The 21,254-nt window shown below is 45.0% G+C and overlaps 1 protein-coding gene across 1 annotated transcript in view; it reads right to left on the bottom strand.

The window, feature by feature from the left end:
• The window catches only part of LOC121363719 (sodium channel protein type 5 subunit alpha-like), a 214,797-nt gene extending 204,100 nt beyond the window's left edge, over positions 1-10,697 (bottom strand). Inside the window, exon 1 of the mRNA XM_041486335.1 lies at positions 10,537-10,697. The gene's annotated coding sequence lies outside the window, so the exon portion shown is untranslated. The remainder of the gene's footprint in view (positions 1-10,536) is intronic.
• Between the last annotated feature and the right edge of the window lie 10,557 nt (positions 10,698-21,254).

The raw sequence follows: 21,254 nt of genomic DNA, 5'->3' as shown, positions 1-21,254 counted from the left end.
CAGGACTTTGGGGTACTGTTGAGAAGGGATAACACAACAGGTGCACAGAAGTTAAGGCAGGGTTGATCCCTGGCCACCCCCAGGGACCATCCCACCATAAAAACAGTGCAGCTGGCACCAGCCCCACCTTGGAAAACAAACCTCTCAAGCCCAGGGCTGGTTGTTGGCAGCTGTGTGGCTGTGCAGTGCTGGTCAGCACAGAGCTGCTATCGGCCCAGGGATGAGAAGCTGAAAATCAAAGTGTCCAAAGGGAGTGCATGAGACGAGGGACCTTCCTGAAAAGGCTCAGCCATGAAATAGCCTCTGTGTTTTGGGGCATGAGGGCTGCTGGAACTGATGAGGACAACACTGATGATTCTTCTAAAATATGTCTTAAACCACTTTCCTCCTGATCGTAGCAAACAATCAGCCCTCAAAAATAACCTCTCTAACAGAAATAAAGCTTCTTACTTAGACCATCCACTGCAAACCAAATCAAGGCACCAGCTTGCCATTCAAATACACCATTTTCAGTGCTGTGATGCCAATTTCTGTGCCTTCCCTGGCTTCTCGTGACTTTTGGAACTCTAAAATAATGCTGCAGAAGTTCCCTCCTGCTCCTTTCCTCCTAGAGGCCGCTGGGCCAGCAAGGACACTGCAGAGAACTGGGCGCAGCTCATTATGCTCTGCACTGGATCTGCCTGTGACATCCTCATGATGGTTCCAAGCCTCTGCACTGGGTCTGCCTGTGACAGCCTCATGATGGTTCCAAGCCTCTGCACTGGGTCTGCCTGTGACAGCCTCATGATGGTTCCCAGCTTTGCACCATCCTTCATCCTTTGGGGTCAGAACACCCCGTTTCTGCCCATCAAGAAAAAAGGCAGCCAGCACACATCCATGTCACTCCCCAGTCAAGAGCCTGCAGACTTTATCCAATTGTCAGCTCTGAAGCCACACCTTGGACACCAACACCTTGCACAAGACACAGGGAAAGAAGCACTTTGAACTGCAGAGGGTGGGTTTGATTCAGCAGGGAAGGCAAAAGCTGCTGCAGAGCGAGGCGAGGAGGAGGGGCCCGAAGGTGGCTCTCAGCCACCTCCATGCTCCTTTGATCCCAGGGCCATGCTGGCTGCAGGCCAGTCCCTGCTGTGGGCTGTGTTAATCTGTGCTGGCCACGGGTGCCTCCCGGGAGGCTCGGTGGCAGCTGGAGATTACCGGGGTCAGGGACACCCTCCATTTTCCCTTCCTCGCAGCGATGGGCAGGGCAAGGGCTGGAGGAGAAACAGCCACAGCCTCAGTGCATGGGAGATCCCAGAAAGATCCCTGCTGCCTCTCATTCTGGTTTGCACCAGCTTCTTGCAATAGGTGGGCACAAACATCCCATCTGACACCACAACAGGCCAAAATGGGGAGTATGCCACTGATGGAGCTGGAAATTGCATTTTCAATATCCTTGCTCTATTCCTGATTTTTTTTAAATAAAGATATAATTTTATATTATTTTTTTATAATATAAAAGACAAATAAAAGTTGTCTTTTACATATAGTTATTAATCCCTATCTGATGCAGTGCCAATACAGTCAAACATCCTCCCTGCACAGAGGCAGACTCGGCTGCAAAGCCATGGGGCAGCATTAAAGAAGGAGGGGACATCATCTTTGTCCCTCTGTAACTTCCTCCAGTCTTTCAACAGGACCAGGCTCTCTCACAGCTCACGGCACCCTTGGTACCCGACCCCTAACACCCACTCCTCCTTGGACACAAAGACCTATCCACAACCTCCTGAAGCCAATGAGGGTTTTCAGCAGGCTTGGATTCGAGCTGAATCCACATGATGGAGCCTTTTCAGATTATTTCAAAATGCACTGAGACCCCAGGGCTTTGTTTGCAAGCTCCCTTTAAAACAATGCAATTACAGCCTACACCTGGCATTACCTGTTCTCACGGACCTGGGTGATGGAGGTGAAGCAGCCACTGACCTAACAATGGGACACTAAACATAAAATAGAATATAATATGGAATAACACAATAAAAATTCTGTAATGTACGTGGCTGGGTCACCACACAGTCACTTTCTGACATGTGATGCTCCTTTGAGCCTCTCTACTCTCAACCCAGCAACATTCTTTAACAGCACTTGCAAAAGCCAACATCCCTTAGTCCTGAACCTCTGAATCAAGTTGTTCAGTGGGTTCAAAAGCTACAGAATAAGACAGATACACACTGGTAAACCAATGGAAAAGCCAAGCAACAAAAGATGAGTTGAAATGGCTTGCGCAACTAATGACTACACAGAAAATCATAATTTCCTGTGCAACAAAGGCATTATACTATTATTTCTTATAGTTAATAAATCCAAGTACTAAAGGGATACACAAGACATTACATCTGGCATAATAGTTAATTAAAAACCACCTAGGAGACAGCTTTAGAGAATTCCAGAGAGGGAATGATGTTTTGAAATGTAATGTCGGATCTGAAGAAGTCAAAAAGAGCTTTACCTTTGGCTTCATCAGGCTCTGGATCAGGCCCTTAAAATAGTTCTGGAAATGCTCCAGAAGACTTATTTCAGCTACATTTAAGCTCTGTGCTTTGCAGCTATTCAGTAATTTTCTCTGTTAGTGTTAAACTGTCCAGGGGACTTTTCTGCTCGTAAACAAATCCTCCATCTCCCTTCTGTCGCTTTTACATCGACACTGCATCACTGACTTCAATAAACAGCCTCCTGATTCACCCTGTTATGAGATACTGAGCAGAATTAGGCACCAGAGATGTGTCTAAAAGCCTTGGTTTCAGGTTCTGAACATCACTTAGACTAATTAATAAAAGAAAACCACAGCCCAGAATATTTCAATGTTTTTGGATCACAGCCTCATACACAGCCACTTGCCTTGTTCCCAGGAGTCTACAGCCATCATTTTGGGGTGTCTTTTAAGTACTCTTTTTATTATTTTGCGGGTCTTTTATGCCATTCTCCATACCTATGTAAAAATAGGTGATATGTGACCCAGTGCAGTGTTCCCAGGTTCCTTCTGGCCTGTCCTTAGAAGCAGCTAAAAAGCTTTACTGGGTCCTGACTATTGAGCACACAACACTCAGAGCAAGACCCGCCAGCCCAGCACTGTTCAGGTTTCCCAAGACAGGGAAAAACCCAAGAAACTTTTAACCAAAAGAACAATTTTTTCCAGATGTAACAGCACTTGAGGAGCAGAGCTGTGTTTCACAACTGCCAGAAAAAGCAAGGTGTTCACGCCAGGACATCTGTACACCTTGCAGGTGCTTGCTCAGGCACCGTGTGGACGCAACAAAACTTTTGGAGGTTGTCAAGTTGAGCAAATTCATAGAAAAGCAAACTCAGTATAACTCAAGTAAAATTTCCACCAAGGGCAAGGGAACTCAAGAACCTAGGGATTTTCTTAGGAAACCTTCTACCCCAATTTCATCTTCCTGTGAAGGATCCAGAGCCTCAGTTCAAAACTGCATGAATCCAGCAGGAGCAGGAACATGATGGACCTACAGGAAATTTGTTCTAGAAGTTCTCAAGTACTTCTTTAGCTAAAGTACTACTACAGAGGTGTCATAAAATGATGTGGCAAGGGGATGAAGCACAGAAAGGATTTGTTTAGTCTTTATCTTCCCATATAATTATGCTAATTCCTTTTTCTTAATTATTCCTTGTAGCTATGACGTATGGTTTCATAACAACTATTTACTTTTCTCCCTTTATCTAACAGCTGCCTGCTAAGAAAGATGGAAAAATAAACCAAACATGTTAAAACCAAGAGAAACTATTCATATGCCATGTATAATTGCAGGCTATATTTAAGTCTTTGTACATTATCTTTCAAATTATATTTAGTTTCAACAGGAGGGGGAAAAATCCCCCTTACTTTCTAAAATTAGCAACAGAATTTGTATATTGTTTTCAAATCCAACTGCTCTTCCTCAGAAACTTTTCCCAGGCAATAATTAATATCTGTAGACAGGGAATCTGCCTAGATCAGATGTATTTTGACATTGGCCCACTGACGGTCTCCCGGAGCGAAAAACGGGGGAAGTCCTCGGGGAAAGGGCTGTGTAAATCTGGATTAGCTCTGCTGAAGTCGAACAAATCGATCTGGATTTACGCCGGCAGAGCCGAGGAGAGGACTCATCCCTCTGTTTGATGGACGAGGGCAAAGGAAGAGCTGCGAGAACCTCGGCAAAGCCGGGGAACTTGGGGCGATCTCCCAAGGGACCCAGAGCTCACCGCTGAATGGGAACTACACGCGGGCACCGAGCCGCACCAGACCTCCCGACGTGAGACGCTGTTGAAAAGAGATAAAGACGGGGGGGTGGGGAAAAATAAATTTAAAAAGTTGTCAAGATACTTGCAGTGCTGTGCAGACCCTCTCGCTGCAGACACGGCTGGCCTTTGCCCCTCCGGCAGCAGGGGAGCTGCGGGGCACAGCGCGGCGGCGGAGGCTGGGACCCGGCTGGGGACGCGCCGGGGGCGATGCGCGGTGGCGGAGGCTGGGGACAGGGCTGGGGACCGGGCTGGGGACGCACCCGAGGCGATGTGCCGTGTCGGAGGCTGGGGACCGAGCTAGGGAATGCACCGGAGGCGATGTGCTCGGCCCCGGGGAGGGAGCGAGAGAGGGCGGCCGCGTCACGCCGCGCTGGCTGGACTAATATGGGGAGCAGCGAGAGCCAGAAATGCGTCCGGAAGGAAAGGACAAGCCCTGTAACACGAGAGCGAAACGGGGCACAGGCACACACCCGAGGGGCTTTTGGAGGGTCTAGGGCTTCCAAGGGTTTGGCACCGCCGGCTGCATCCGGGGTGGAAGGCGCAGGAACAAGTTTGGTGCAGGGGGGTCCCTTCCCCGCAGCACGCAGCTCTATTAAACGCGGCATAATTACCCTGTTATAATCAGGCAGGTATTTTAAAGAGGCTTTAGTGTGATTTTATAATTGTGCATTATGTAACGTGCTAGCAGCGTGTCAGGCCTCAGACAACACTAAGTGCCTGTCTACAGGTCAGGCTGTAACACTTTAATGATGCTCCTTTCTCCTCTCCCAAAAGCCTCCCGCTAACATTGCTCTCCCTAAACCTCTGCCCGCTTCTGGTGGCTGCATGACTGGTTAAAAACAAAAACTTCTTGACAGAGTTGCTCCTCTTTATGAGCTTTACACCATGGGGAGGGGGCTTTTTTGTTTTTTTTTTCTTTATCATCTCTTTCTTTAAAGTTCGTTTCCCAGGGCAGTGTCTGACATTGCAGCAGGGACGCTCCTCGGGGGGCTGCAATGGGCTGGCAGTGGGGCACAAAATCTGAGCTGGTTCCTACAGGGGGGGATTTTTTTTCCTCAGGAAATAACCAGAACTGATCCCTCTGTGCTGTCCTGTTTTGGTTTCCCAAGACCAAGGTTCTGTTAAACCTGAAGAAAAGCTTGTTAGACCCAACTTGCTGCAAGCCAGCCAGGAGCACCAGTGGTGTATCCAGCCTCTAACAAAACTGTCTATTTTAGGGGGTCAAATTTTCCATTTCATTATGATAAAGAAAAGAAACATAGAAAAATACCTTTAGAACTAATACAGTGTTTAAGAATGGATTTTGGATTAAAAAGTTAGTCTCTAATCTATCTTCAGCTATTTGATCTTAAAAAAAAATTGCCCATGAACAAGTTTTCTATAACTTTGTATAAAAAAAGATAAAGAAGATTTTTTTGTTTTCTCTAAAGACTTAAAATCAGCAGGGAAAAAAACTTCAGGCCCAACTCCCACCTCCCAAGACCCCTTGAAAACCCTGAAATCTGGCTTAGTGTTCACAGTCAGCCTTCAAGTGCCATGAATATTGAAAAAGAACTCATTTCTTCCAACACACCTTAATTGTGCCCATGATCTGCATTCAGTCACCTAGCTTTTATACACTTGCAAATAAAATCAGTAAAACTTTTTTAGATATTTAATACTAGAGTTGGATTAAAAACTAATAAAGTACAAGTTGCAGATATCTTTCAAACAGTAACTTGGGTGCAGAACAGTTTTGGTGCCTTTGAAATCCAGAAAGCTTTAAAAAGAATCTACAACCTGTTGGCAGGGCTCTCAGCATTGCAGGAAAAAGCAAAAGTTTAGCAAACTGGGAAAACTCAATTCAAAATGAGAGATGAAATAAACAGTCCAGTGAAGTATGGACTTATTTATTCCACAACATAAAAGTAAACTTTTAATTTTATAATTAAATAAAAAAGGGTAAAGAGAAAACTTGGAGCTTAGCAGAATGCTTAATTTTTTCTGCATGTTTTGGTACAACAGTATTATTTGATGTGTCAAATCTCTACACTCAAAAAGCTCTTGCAATATAATGATAAAAATAAAACTCAGGCCATTCTTGCTATGCAGAACAGTGATTAACAAAGGCTTTGTTCAATACAAAGAACAGTGAGGCATGTTTTTGCCATGAAAGATAAGGGATCTCTTGACAAAATTTTGCACTTTAATGACTCACAAGGTGACCTCCTGGTGGGAGGCTGAGCTACACCTCCTCAAAGGTGGGAGTGTGAGAAGAGAGGGAATTTTTTGTGGTTCTTTTTGCCATCTTTCATGGGAAGTTGCCTCTGTGAACTCAGACTGATTAGAAACCAGAAAAGGAGGGGTACAAACAGTGGTTGTGACAGCTGGTACTGCATGAATTTAACAAAATCACTCTGTCCTGAGCCAGCTGGGGGACAGGGGATAACTGTAATAAATGTGTTCTTATTCTTCTCCCAAGCTGAAATCTAGGATCTCACTCACTACAAGTGGACAGCCTGGAGCTAGTAACACCAGCTCCAGAATTATTGGGAAATAAATAAGGAAACACAATTCTAGGGGAAAGAAGATATATTTATAAAGGTGAGCAGATCACCTGCAGCTGCATTGAAAGGAAGACACTGTGTGTGTAACAGAGCAGAAGGATCCTACACAACAAAGTTTCTGAACTACCTGGGTCTCTTCAGTGACACAAAAACTGCCAGAAGGAGAGAGGAGTTAGGGACATTCCAGTTCTGGAAAAGTTTTCTTTTCCTCATTATTAGTAACTCTAATTACTTTGAAAGAAGAGCAATGAGATAAATCCTGTAGAGCCAGAAATGTGACCTGATTTCCTTCCTGATTTAGAAACTGTCACTTTGCAAGAGAAACCCAAAGAGACGGAGCCAGGTCAAAGTGGGCTTCTCAGTTTGGTCTGCAGAGTAAATAATAAACCAAGACCAATGGAAATATAGCCAGGGTTTCCTTTGGGTAGGTGTTCATAAGGACAATCCTATTTAAAGGATAAATAAACGCATGTTTATCTGAACTGATTGCAATCATCCACGGCACCATGGAAGAGATATTCACTACAAGCAAACAGAAATATACCCAATATACTTCATGTGTTTTGCTCCAGGTTAGATGGTGAGAGGGAGAAGCAATGACAGGACTCCAACTGTAAATTGCTTTATACCATGATTAAGGCCCTACCTCAAGACAATGTGTAAACACAAAGCAGAAATTCAAGCGGATATTTAAGGATGATACTGCTTCTGAGTTACCAAAGTTCTATTTAAGAGAACTGAGAAATTAGTTGTTGTCACCTTTTAACAATCAGGGCTATAATTTTCTGGAGTAAATCATCAGAGACAATTTACGAGGTAGCAATTTTCAGGAAGAACTGAGCACCCACCCTCTGAAAACAACAGGTCCCTTTTATGTTTTTCAAGTTGAGCTTTCAAAAACTAAGGCACTAAAGGTGATAACAGATGACAATAAGTTCCTTCTGAAAGCAGGACTAGGATTTCCAAATGATCACCAACATGGTTTAAGATGCCACCCAAAATGCTCTTTACTCCCATACATGCACAAAGGATTCTTTCAAGACACTGAACATAAAAAGGTAATGAGAAGTTAAATCCCCATCTAACATCATAAATAGGATATTTAAAGAAATTAAAAGTAGCTGTATTTCATTAATCTCCCAGTCAGGATGACATTTCCCATCAGTAAATTTTTAAACATAATTTTGACAACGTGTTTAGATCAATAACACAGCAACTACTCAACCTTTTCCTGTCACATGTAAAGGTCCTGGGAGGTGGTAGCTGGTGCCACAGGTGTTAGTCCATCACAGCGAGAACCGAGGCCACTTTCTGGTTCAAGCCAGGAATGAAATGCTCTCAACTCAGTTGCAGTTTTAAAGTCTGTACCCATGGGCTGTCATTCAGAGTCACAAAGTCTCGTGGTCTACATACCCCCTTCATGGTCAAGGTATTTAGGCTACATACCCAATGATGCAACTGAATACCTTTGTGACCTCTGACGAATGATTGAGGGAATGAAACAGGATCTGTTCTGCCACACTGTACAGAGCCCTGGCATGCTTTAAATCTGCAGGGCTCCTTGCAGTACAAACCACTTCTGTGTGAGAACTCTGGCTTTAGAAGCTGACCCTTCATGCTTGTAAAACCCTCAGAGCCTCAGACAGAAGAGCAAAGCTGCCCTATGGATGATTCAGAGTGAGCGACAAGAGCTGAGAAAAACCATGTTACAACATCCAACTCCAGTCATGAGCAAGTTCAGTAAAATATTAATCTGTGATTATTTCTGGCAATACTGTGATCTGCCCCCTACCAAAGTTACATAAATTCCACTACTCAAGGCTGAGAGCTTTTGGCACATTAATCTAAAAATACCACAACTTCCATTGCTTACATGTTGAGACGTTTGCCCCAAAAAGACACAATATTTTTTATTAAGGATCTTCTGTCTCTGAAGCTCTCTGTCAACCACATCTGCCACTTGAAAAGGTTACACCAGATTAAAAAATATTAACAAAACCAGTGGACATCACTCCAATTCCAGCTGTATCATTCCCATCCTGTCCTGACGCAGGGCTCCCCTCAACTTTTTGGGAACTATGTCTCATAAGGCAATGCACCCAAACCAGCAGAAGTAACACTTCCAAAACCACCACTCTCTTGGTCCATTCGAATAAGAGGGCTTCACTCCTCACTGCCTCACAGCTCTGACCTTTCCAATTCTCTGCCACCACAAGCTTATAGGATCTGCCGGATCCATCTGCGTCTCCACCTGGTCTGCTTCCCCACGCCAAAAGCACGGATCAAATATACGTGTCTGAAAACACATCCCTGCTTTTTCTTTATGCCACCCGGGGGAGAACCCCCTCGCCGGTTTAAGACCACAGGAAGCCTCCAAGACCAGTTCTGCCAAGCCCCGAAATCCCGGGAAATTGCAGCAAAATGAACTTCAGCACCTTGGACAGGACACACAGACGGAAAATCGCCGAAATCGGCTCATTGGCCCCGAAAATGCTGTGCCTGGACATGACCCTCTAGGACACATCTGTGGGCCTGTTTATTTTTAGTATTGACAAATCCTCTTTGAATCACCGTGTTTATTCCACCATGCACCCTGTGTTTTGGGAAGAGCTGCTCGCCAGCCCGACAGTGGGAGAAATCGGGGCCACCAACTCCTCCGGATCCAAGGCTCATCTGCAGGAGCAGCCACTGCCCCGGCTGCGACTGGAAAAGCTTGGCTCAAGCACTCGCAAGGCTCAGCTCAGCCTCTGCATGGCAAAACGAGACCTGTTGCCATAGATGTGCCTGGCTCGTGTGCTTATTCACTTTTTAGAAGCTCATCTCCACCTCCTCATCCAAATCTCCAAGAAAAAATAAAATGGAAAGGTCTGATTTATTTCCATTGCAGCCACACTTCGGCTGCATAAGTTTTGCTTTAATTCAGCTTTTGTTCTCTCTCTCACTGTGTTCCCAGTATGTTACTGTTCCCCTCAGGGCTGCCTTGATAAAAACATGATCACCTTGCTGGAGTGCAGCAGAGCTCTCCCCAGTTCACTTTTATTTACATGGGACAAGTCAAGTTTTAATTTGTGCCAGGTAAAACTCCATTTTTTTTAAGCCAATGTGTTCTACAAACAACTTGGTGCCATTAAGAAACACATTTAAAATATGTCAGTTCTTACAACAAGTAATACCAGTAACACCCTTACCATATGGAAGAATGATACATTTTCCCTGCCGTTACAGAAATGACCAGTCCAGCTCATTTCTTCCCTTCAACACCTGCCACTAGATTTCCACTCCAACACATCTGACACCGGATAACAACCACTGAACAATTGCAGAGTATTTTCTGCGCTGTTTGTTCTTCCCGGCACTTCTGGGTGCGGAAGCAAGACGGAGACTAAAGCGAATCTCTGCCAGAATTACCTTTAAACAGCAATATGCATCTACACCTATATGATTCTATATCCTCTGCTTCCACAGAGGATATAGCAAGCTTTGCTGCGCCAACTTCCCTCTGCTCCAGCCCCGGTCCCTCCACGCCGCCCTGCTCGGACGGGACGGTCGCGGTGCCGGTGCCACCTCCAGGGAAACTTTGGGTTAGGGAAAACCCCGGCACTACTCATTCCTCCTCCGCGACACGCTCTGAACCGGGAATCCTTTCCGTTTCTTCCTTTTTATTATCATTTTATTACCGAGCAAACCAACCAACGAACAAAATAAAAAGAGAGAAACTTACATTGGGGTTTATTTAATTTTTCCTGCTAAACCAAGAGTCCCAGAGCCACTTCATTGTATCCACAGAGTTTTAGTCCGCGAGCGGTCCCGTCCCGCGGGGAGGAAGGGCCCGGCTGCCGTGCGCGGAGCGCGCTGCCCGCCCGCCGCCGAGCGCGCATGGCTCGGAGCCGCCGCGCCGTCTGTGCGGCTGCCGCGGGAGCGGAGCGGAGCCAGCGCAGCCCCGGCCGGGCGGGCGGGCTGGGGGGGAGTGGGGAGGGATGGAGGGAGGGATAGAGGGATGGAAGGCGGGAGGGATGGAGGGACGGAGGGAGGGAGGCGCCGCCCGCCCCGCCGAGCGCGGCCGGGGCGGCCCCGCAGCGCCCCCTGCCGCCGGTGGGGGCAGGGCCTGAGGGGAAATGGCGGGCAGGCAGCGGGAGCAGGCCGGGAAGCGGAGCAAGGCTGAGGGACAGGCGGGGAATGACGGCAGGGGAATGGTGGGGAGGAAGGATGGATGAGAAGAGCTGAGAAGAAGGGGATGAGAAATGGCACCGTGAAGCGGGATGATGGACTGCTAGGGTCATAGGCTTGTTTAGTTTGGCGTTGGGAAGCGCGGTGAGGGAGCGATGTTGTCATAGACTCATTTATTTTGGAAAATACCTCCAAGAGCATCAAGTCCAACTCTTAAACCAGCATAGCCAAGTCTGCCACTAAGCCCAAGTGTCACATGTGGTGCCATGGTCTAGGGAGCGAAGTGGGATGAACGCGACTGGGGAGAAGAAAGGTGGGATGGGGAAGGAGAGGGGGAAGCGGCAGTGGAAGCTGGGGTGCCATGAGGACCTTGGAGAGAGAGAAGGTTTAACCAGGGCTGAGGGGACAAAGGAGAGGCACTGGCAGCAGGACACAGCAGCAGTGCCAAAGCTGGACCTTCTGATCACCCCCAACCAAACCCCGATCCTCCCAAATCCTAATAAATGTGCGTGTCAGCTGGGAGTGACCCAGAGCTCGCAGCCTCAAGGAACAGCTCCCCGGATCATGGTTACAGCACGGCAAGTCTGATGAGTGAGAACAGCAGCTTTCACCCAAAATAAGCTGCCCAGCAGTGACAGGGAAGATCATGAATGGATAGACATAGATGAAGAGGATTTTCCAGCCACATGAAGTATTCAAGGTAGTAAAAGTGAAAGAAACTTCTGAAAAAAACCCTGAAATTACTGAGGTAAAACAGGACAATCAGGAGGCTGGCATTGCTTTACTGCCTCAGTGATGTTTTGGGAAGTGTCTGCTGCCACCCTGGAGAGAAAGTGTGCAGCTGTAAAAACACTCAGGTGACAGCAGCTCAGGGTGGAGAAAGGTGCTGGGAAAAGAGATCATTGAGGGAAAAAACTGAGGGGCTGCAGTGGCTCTGGGGAGAAAGTTGTTCACTCAAGAAGAGGGGACAGCTGAGGAAGAGCAGGTGTCCACTCAAGGACAAGCTCATGCTCAAGGGAACTATTGACTGAAGGATTCAAAATGTGCAAAAACTCTGGAAATGCAGGAAATGATGGAGTGTATCATAGGAAGAGTTGGGTGAGGAAGAAGAGAGAAGGAGCTGAAAAGAGGGAGTGGAGGTCAGAGACTGGAAAAAGATTACAAACAATGGGAGATGGAGGGGAATGAAGACCCTAAACTGAGGGGCTGCAGTGGCTCTGGGAAGAGAAACTTTTTCACTCAAGAAGAGGGCACAGCTGAGGGAGAGCAGGTGTCCACTCAAGGACAAGCTCATGCTCAAGGGAACTATTGACTGAAGGATTCAAAATGTGCAAAAACTCTGGAAATGCAGGAAATGATGGAGTGTGTCATAGGAAGAGCTGGGTGAGGAAGAAGAGAGAAGGAGAAGAGGGAGTGGAGGTCATAGACTGGAAAAAGACTACAAACTATGGGAGATGGAGGGGAATGAAGACCCAAAAAGGCAGAAAATTATTGACCTGGGGAACAGAGCCTGTGAAAGCTTAGACAGCACAGAAAGATGTGAAAGGCAGAAGAAAATGGAAGACAAATCCTCAAATGTTAACCTCTCAACATGAGGCTGAAGAGTGGCTGCCCAAAGGGAAGCAGGTTCTCATGAGGACCCAAAGAGATTATGGGGTGGGCACATCTTCAACCCCATAAAGGCAAATGCTGAGTCCTTGGCATCTCAGCCACTGTGCCAACACATCTCTGCAGGACACTTCTAAATTACATGAGAAACGACCTATTTTCAGTGATATTTAGTGGATTTCCAACATCATATTTAAATTCAACCAAGAAAAGAACTCACACCAGAGTGAGAAAGCTGTGGAAGGATGGCTGCTGGGGTCCCACTGCTCATCCCAGCTGCAGAGCTCTGCTGGAAATCCTCCACACTGGGATGGTCACAGTATGGTCCCACCCCATCAGTGCTCTCTGCACCCAGAAACACTCCCAGTTCTTGGGCAACAGAACGAGCATCCCTGGTGGGGTTATTCAGACCTTCAGAAACTCCTAATACAGAGCCAAGACGTCAAAAAATGGCATTTCTTGCCCCAAACAGCTAAAAAATATTATAATGAGGTAGTTAGGCTTATACAGAGAGAAGACACATGAACCTCCTGCTGCTTCCTATGAAGGAGGAGTAAATTTAATGGCTGGATTCAATGATCTTGGAGCTTTTCTCCAGTCTCAGTGATCTGTGATTCATAGACTGCAGCACAGTGCTCTGTGCTGATGACACAACAGGTGTTGGTCTGTGTTTTGGGGCTGAATAGAAAGTTTGAGGGAATTTTTATTTTATATAAAAATATAAATACATGTATATGAAGATATTTATTTTATGTAAAATATATTTATACTTTTTATATAAAATAAAAATCTTATACTATTATATATGAACATATTTTTATAGTCTCTTCCATCCCATTCTTACTCCACTCAATTTATGAATGTAAATCCTCTGTCCTCCCTTCTTCCTTCAGAGCTGCAATAGCAGTGATCTCAAGGTGAAGAGCAAGCAGCATCTCAATGTCAAAGATTTAGTAACACAGCCAGGGAAAGGAGGGAAAAGCCACAAAATTTCACCTAATGTCCCATCCACTGGTTCTGAAAAATTTCTTGTCTTTCTTTTGCAGTCCATAAGAGAATTCCTCTGTAAATTTTTAACTCTACTGCTTTTTTTGCGGAGGAAGGAAACACTGTTAAAACCTTGTTGAAGCACCAGGATGACCCATCTGTTTCATGTGTCTTTACAAATACAGAAATTACTCATAATACTAGCAAATCCTCAATCCTGTGATAATGAAATCAGCTCAGTCTGAACTCAGCTTATAGAAAAAAACCAGCAATATTTACAAAGGGAATAAATCAGATTAATAAAAGGTAGGAGGCAGTACAAGAGAAGGAAAGCTACCTTTAAAATTTCTTCCATGGCAGGAGCAGGACAGATATGGCTCCCCCATTTTCCACCCCCCAAAAAAAGAATCCTTTCCCCCACTTTTCAAGCATTTATATGCTCTTTGCGTTCCCCTTTTTAAATTGCCTCCCTTCAGAAGACACAGAAATGTAACCCAGGAGCCCACAATGAAAGCAGCATCTCCAAGTCCCACAGCAAGTTGGGAACACCCTTGGCACAGGAGACGTCCTAGTGCAAACTAATAATCATGCAGTAGCCATGCTAATTGGAACCCCATAGACAAGCTGATCAGAGACAGAAAAAAACTATTAAATCCGTGCTGCCTTGCCAAAATCTTCCTGTCTGCAAGAAGAAGTCAGGTAAAGCTGGCTCACTGAATGTCTGAAAAAATTCAGGCAAGTCAGCTGAAATCTAATAAATGTGCATGTCAGGTGGGAGTAAGTACCAGCAGCAAAAAAAATACTACAGGAGATCAGTTGGTGTCATCTTTCTCTTCACTTCTCTCCAAAAAAATACCTTTTTCCCCACAAAGTGAGTACTGCATTCTTAAAGGGTTTATAGACAGCACTGCTGGTTGCAAAAATCCATTTGTTCTCCCAAAGATGCTCACAGAGCCTTTTTTTTAGCTCAGTGACATTTGTCACTGCCTTTTAAAGGAACAAGTCTGAAAAATATGCAGTTCATGAAAGCCTGAGCTTGGGGAAAAGTTTTAGTTTAAAACGTATTCTGTTTTGTTGTTTTTTGGTTTTTTTTTTTTTTTTCTTAAACAACCAAATAAAAGGTTAAAAGTCCTTTTTTCTTGCAAAATTCAATTTGGAAAAACAAAAAAAAAAAAGTATTTCCCTTCAGAATTGGAAAGGTTTCTCCATGCCCTCCCACCCTGCTAGCAGTCAGTGAAGTGCTTTTGCTTTCTACAGACCTCAACTTTTTATAAACCCTTTTACTACCTGGGATAAGTGCTGTGAGAAGCTCCTTTAGCACGAGGTGCCATGAGGCTGTAGTGCGTAAAATACAGTTTAGCCAACACTTCCCTCTACTGGGAAAGAAAAATACTGTCACTTGTTTTAATTCCTTTTGAAATAAAGGGAGAGACCAGGGTATCAAGGGGGTTTTCTGCCCAAAGATGGGAGATTTGGGGGCGTGTGGGATGAAAAAAGGGCAATCACCAATACATTGCTCTTTTATTACCCAAGCAAAAGAGGCTTGGACACCCCACATTGATTTTTCTTCAAGGACACCCACAAATTCCCTTCTCTGATGGTTTCCCAGCCCCACTGAGTGGGAATAAACAAACCAGCAGGGCTGGGACCCCCCATAACCCCACAACATCATACTAAGGAATAAACAAGGTAAACCCACTATGCCAAACACCCTGTGTGGATCCCACACTGACTCACAGCAGGGATGATGTTAAAACTTCATTGTATAACACACTCTGGGATCTGGCTTTATTCCTCCCTCTAATGAGAGCCCTGATTCCTCCTCATCCCCCCCCCACTTCACTTCCAATAAGCAAAGAGACCCTGACACAAACCCAGCTGCTGTGTCAGGATACATCTGTATCAGTCTTCAGCTTCTGCTTTTTAATTAAGTGTATCATCCTCATGGAGCAGCTCTCATCAGGCATCCACGGGGAAATCCTGTAACGCCTGGATAAATTGCTACATTTGTTCAATCAGACTCAAAGATATAACCACAAAGTGAGCTTATCTAATTTAATGGGGGGAAAAAAAATTTTACAGGCTGGCAGTGCCTCTGTCAACGACTGCGTCCAAGTGTAAAGAAAGCATTCAGTGCTCTGATAGACATAACAGCTCACATCATTAAAATAAAATTAATTTTCCTCTCCCTGAAATGGCTCACCTCTCAATCCCTCCAAAATTAGGCCACTTTATGTCTAACCAGAAGACAGCTGCATGTTAGTTTATAAGGGAAACAAGGTTATGCTGGGCTGGGCTGAATTATGACCCATTACCATGCTTTTCCCACCTGTGGCCAGCACAAATATTTGGTGATTAGGCAGTTCAGAGAGCAGAGGAACGCAGCTTCACTAAGAGGGGAAAAGCATTTACATGGGGTTTCCTGATTAGCAGGGTCAGAAAGGCAGAGCTTGAGTTTCCAGAAAAGCTTTCTGTGCTTTTTGAAGGAAGCAAATATATCCAAGTACTCCCTTTTCCTACACCAGATAAAGCCTCTTAAAAGGGGATGGTCACACTCTGAGCCTTTGCAAAGTACAAAGTCAAAATTTATTCCTTTTTGTGCCAAAAGCATGACTTCAAGACACAAAAATCTTTTTACCCCTTCCACCTCCCTAAGAGAGCATTAGAACTAAAAACATCTCTCACAGAGTCAGAGTAAGCTGGTTGATTGATTGGTTTCAAACACCTGCAACCTGTAGTTAGAAACAAGCCTTGAGAAGCATCTTTGAGGCACACATAACAAGAAAATCCCCACAAGGACTGCATGAAAATGCAAAGTGATAATTTTCTGCATTTAGTACCCTGAGCCCTCTTTTTTTTCCACTGCAGTCCATCATGCCCTCCCTGCTCCATTTTAACACTAATTAAAGGCAAATTTCCTTCCACTACATTTACTTAATATTTTACATGAGTCATGAACCATTTCCTTTTTATTCTTTAATTTGAATCTCCTTATTAATTTCAATGCCTATTAGTTTGTATTCAGACTCCACCATTTCAGCTTCTGGGAAGTGCTTAGACTACAAAGACCTAAGCAATAATGACCACAAAGTTTTTCAGTGCAGAAAAAGTCCTGGGGATTTCCTTGGGACTGCTCTAGGCCTGTTGATGCTCACATAGGTCAGATCTTGGGCAAATTGTGGTCACAAGTGGTTTAGTGACTCAGAATTTCTGAAGAAACTTGACCAATCTGAGGCAAATTAAACTGTGCTCTTCTCCTGTTCCCTTTCTTGTAGAGGTTCCTGTAAGGGCACTGCAGGACAAAGATGATGTAGAAACCGTTCTCTGGTGCTCCTCATTGATCCTTTCATCCTTAAGTTTTAAGTCCAGGGTTTGTAGTCTACTCAGCTCTGACTGTCCATGTTATTTTATTTGCCAAAGTTTCCACAGACCATAAAGACGTGACAATATTTTCTTCTGAAAAGAAGACAGTGTGAGGACAGCCAGGGAAATGACCATGGGTCAGCTGGACTCCATGATCTTAGAGGGCTTTTCCAACATTAATGGTTCTGTGATTCTATGACTGAATTCAGGGATTATCATTATTATTTTTTCAGCATCTTTAAGTTGATCAGCCTAAGGAGCTCCAGGTGGACATGAGGCCTGCCCTTGAGCTCTTTTAGCTCTGAAACTCTTAGCCTGATACTGAAGAATCATTTAGGTAGGAAAAGACCTCCAGGATCATCAAGCCCAGCAGCCATTAACCTAATACTGCCAGGTCCACCACTAAACCCTGTCCCTACATGACATATCCACATATTTTTCAAACCCTTCCAAATGATGGTGACTTCATCCCTTCTCTGGGTAATGTGTTCCAATGTCTGAATGCCCCTTCTTTGAAGGAATTTCTCCAAATATCCAATCTAAACCTACCCTGATGAAAGTTGAGGCCATTTGCTCTTATGCTTGTTATCAGGGAGAGGAGAGGGAGGGAGCAAGTAAGCATCACACAGCCACTTGGTCACTCCCCTAACAGTGGCATCAGGGAGAGAATTGGAAGAACAGAAGTGAGAAAGTTCATGGGTTGAAATAAAGACAGTTTAATACAGAAAGCAAGAGCCACGCACACAAGCAAAGCAAAACAAAGAATTAATTCTACACTCCCCATGAGCAGGCAGGTGTTCAGTGGTCCCCAGGAAAGCAGGGCTCCATCACACACAATTCACTTGGGAAGACAAAAACCATCCCATTCACTATCCCTCCCCCCTCCCATCATTCTTTATTCCCTCCTACTTTATACACTAAGCATGATGTCATATGGTCTGGAACCCCTTGATCAGTTAGGGTCAACTGTCCTGGCTGTGTCACCTCCCAGTTTTCCCACTCCCCCACCAGCAAGGCACTGTGAGAAGCAGAAAAGGTGTTGGGTCTGTGCAAGCCCTGCTCAGCAATAACAAAAACACCTCCATATCACAAAACCTGTTTCCAGCACAAATCCAAGTAGTCCCATACTAGTTACCATGAGGAAAATTTACCCCAGGCTAACAGCACGTTCCGCCCCTTGTTCCATATCATTTGCATCATGGCCGGCTGATAAAATACTCAACACAACTTAATTAACCTTGACTTCCCTTCCCATCCTTTAAAGCAATAAACAGATGAGGTATCTGAATGACCAGAGCCCAAGACAAGAGGCCGTGAACTTCCAATCCTTCACACAAAAGGCATGAAACCTGGTCTGAATGCACATGAGAAGGGTGTGTGGGGAGCCAAGCAGAGCCCCTGTCATCTCACTGGAGCCCTCTACTGTGAAGAGGCTTCAGTCCCATCAGTAAAAACCTCTGGTGGTAGGAATGTGGGCCAGAGAGTCTCATCGACGGTCAGAGTAGTTTTCTTAACAAGGTCTGCACCAAAAGGTTCTTTGTTTTCATTCAGTCCTCAGCCTTGGGCTCCATCAGTCACAGTGGCCCCTCAGGACAGGAGGAATGGTGTGTTGCGCTGAGTTATTGGGTGCCAAACCCATCTCAGGCCAGGTCACTCTGCTCATTCACTGCTTGTTTTAATGCTTTTCCTCCACTGGTCCACCTGGCTCCTGACACAGTGATTCCTGTAACATGCATAGTCCTGTGTGGCTGCATGGAACTGCTCCTCACCACAGGTTTCAGGGGCATCTCTGCTTCTCCTCCTCCAGAGTGGTGTTCCACCCATGGGAAACAGCTCCCCACAAACTTCTCCAACAGAGATCCTTCCCACAGGAAGGATTCTTCCCACAGGCTGCAGTTCTTCACAAGTGTGATGATCTCCACAGGATCACAGCCTCCTTCAGGCATTAACCTGCTCCAGCATGGGCTCATCCACAGTTCACAGTCCCTTTGGCTGGAGCTCACACTTGGAGTCCCAGCCTGTCCAGCTCAGCAGCACAGACACACCAGTGATGCCCTGGCCATCTGCCAGCCCAGGCAGGGCTGTTATCATCACCAGGGCTCTTATCAATATGTGCCCAGGCACAGCAGAGTACCTTGACCAGCAATTGCAAAAAGGAGCCGCTAATGAGGCTCTAATACACAGCCAGACAAGTGAGCCCCACGGCAAGCACAGGAGCCTGCCAATTAATAGCTAAGTGGCAATAACAGCTATTAAATCAATCTAGCACATTTCAATCATATCTCTTATTGTCTCTAACCCTTCGAGCTGCATGTTGAGCATGACAAAAAGTCTGTAGTGGTTTAATCCCAGGCAGCCACTCAGTCCTCACCAGCAGGATCAGGGGGAGAATCAGAAGAGAAAAAGTGAGAAAACTCATGGGTGGAGATAAAGACAGTTTAAAAGGTAAAGCAAAAGCCACACACATAAAGCAAAACAAATAAATTCATTCAACAATTTCACAGGCAGGCATTCAGCCATCTTCAGGCGATCAGGGTCTCATCACACATATTGGTGACTTGGGAAGACAAATGCCATCACCCCAAACATCCCCCCATTTTATTTAGTGAGCATAATATCATGTGGTGTAGAATATTGCTTTGGTCACTTGGGGTCAGATGTCCCAGCTGTGTCTCCTCCCAACTTGTCAAGCACCCCCAGACCCCTCAGCAGTGTGGCAGTACAAGAAGCAGAGAAGGCCTTGATGCTGTGCAGGTGCTGCTCAGTAATATCCAAAACATCTCTAGATTGCCAACACTGTGTTCAGCATATCTAAAACTAAATCTAAAACTGTGTTCCATACTAGTTACTGTGAAGAAATTTAACTCTCCCCAAGCAAAAATCAGCACAATTCATCAGCTACATTTTCTGTCTGAGAGGTGAAGAGTCAAGCATTAACCATCACATCTTTGGGCTTTCTGCTTCTCTCTTTGCCAGCAACCTGCAAACTCCTCACCCTGTCCTGCTTACTCCCAACTCCTACTTTTATATTTCCATCACATCCCACCACCAATTTCTCCCTCATCTCTATGTGGAAAGTAGTTTTAGACTAGGCTAGATCTGGCAGCTAATGCAGCAGGCCCAGTTTCCTCCTGAGAAAAATCACATAGAAGTCACCAGGCTCTCCAAGCATCCGGAAATTCAACCTGTTAAAAATTGAGGAGTCTTTCAAATATTTGTTTTACTTCTTTGGACAAGATTTTATACAAGCCCATAACTACTCAAGGCCATCAGCTGTTCATATTTCTTCTTTAATGCAATATCCTTCCTCTGACAAACAGAGCCCTAAAGAACCAGATGCCCTTGACTGGAAATGTCCCATTAAAGCACGTCAATGCCACACTGAGCCAAAACATCTTGTTTTTCCAAGCTGATCCCTCTGAGTGCAGGGTCAGACCCTGACTGGGCATTGAATATGCTCCTCAGCATCAAGCAAAGTCCATTTTTTTTTTTTCTCCTCTGCAATATCTCAGAGAGAGAGTTTATTTTATTTACTCTTTTGTCTATTTGCAAGCATTGATTTAGGGGGTGGCTGCAAATGGGATAGGACTGGGGCTTCTGCCAGATTTCTGGGGGGAATTGCCCTACTCAGCACAACCACAGCCATCCACAGAAAATAACACAAAATCCTAACATTTAACTCTGATCTCCGAAAGAGTTGGGAGACTGCAACAGCCCCCTCTTTTCAGGGCATTGTGAAGCCCAACAGCAAGAAGGGAAGCTGGAGAAGAGCTTCCCACCATTTTTTAGTCCTCACATATTGCTTTTTCTAACTGATTTTCACTGCTTAACCCTTTCTGTACTCATTCATATAGAAAAAAACAAAAAGGACAAACAGAAGCTAATTTCCACATTGTTTAAAGTAAAAGAAAAGTTGAAGAGCAAACATAGGTGAGACACAGGCAGGAACTTCTGAATGCAGTGACAATGGGCCCGATTTTCTTTTACACATAGGTCAACTATTTAACTACTTTTCTAGTAAAAATGGAAACAGGTAAATCACTCCTGTCAGTCCCACGCCAAAACCATACCACAACTCCAGATGTGTCCTTTCACAATGCAACCAGAATACTAAAGACAAAGAGAAGTACAACAACAAAACCCATCCCATAAAACAAACAGGCAAACAAATGCAGTTATTCCTTTAGAAAAAAATAAAGAATCAAGGATAAGCTCTTCAAGCCCACAGACATGGAAAGCTTGGCTTTCAACAATCAGGGCAAAAGCTTCCCTAAAAATAGAGAAATATACCTGTATCTGCATTGCTACATTGTT

Source organism: Pyrgilauda ruficollis, unplaced genomic scaffold (genome assembly GCF_017590135.1).
Source record: "Pyrgilauda ruficollis isolate IOZ18807 unplaced genomic scaffold, ASM1759013v1 scaffold12, whole genome shotgun sequence".
NCBI lineage: Eukaryota > Metazoa > Chordata > Aves > Passeriformes > Passeridae > Pyrgilauda > Pyrgilauda ruficollis.
The sequence above is the reverse complement of the archived record's forward strand: the minus strand, read 5'-3'. Positions and strand labels throughout refer to the sequence as shown.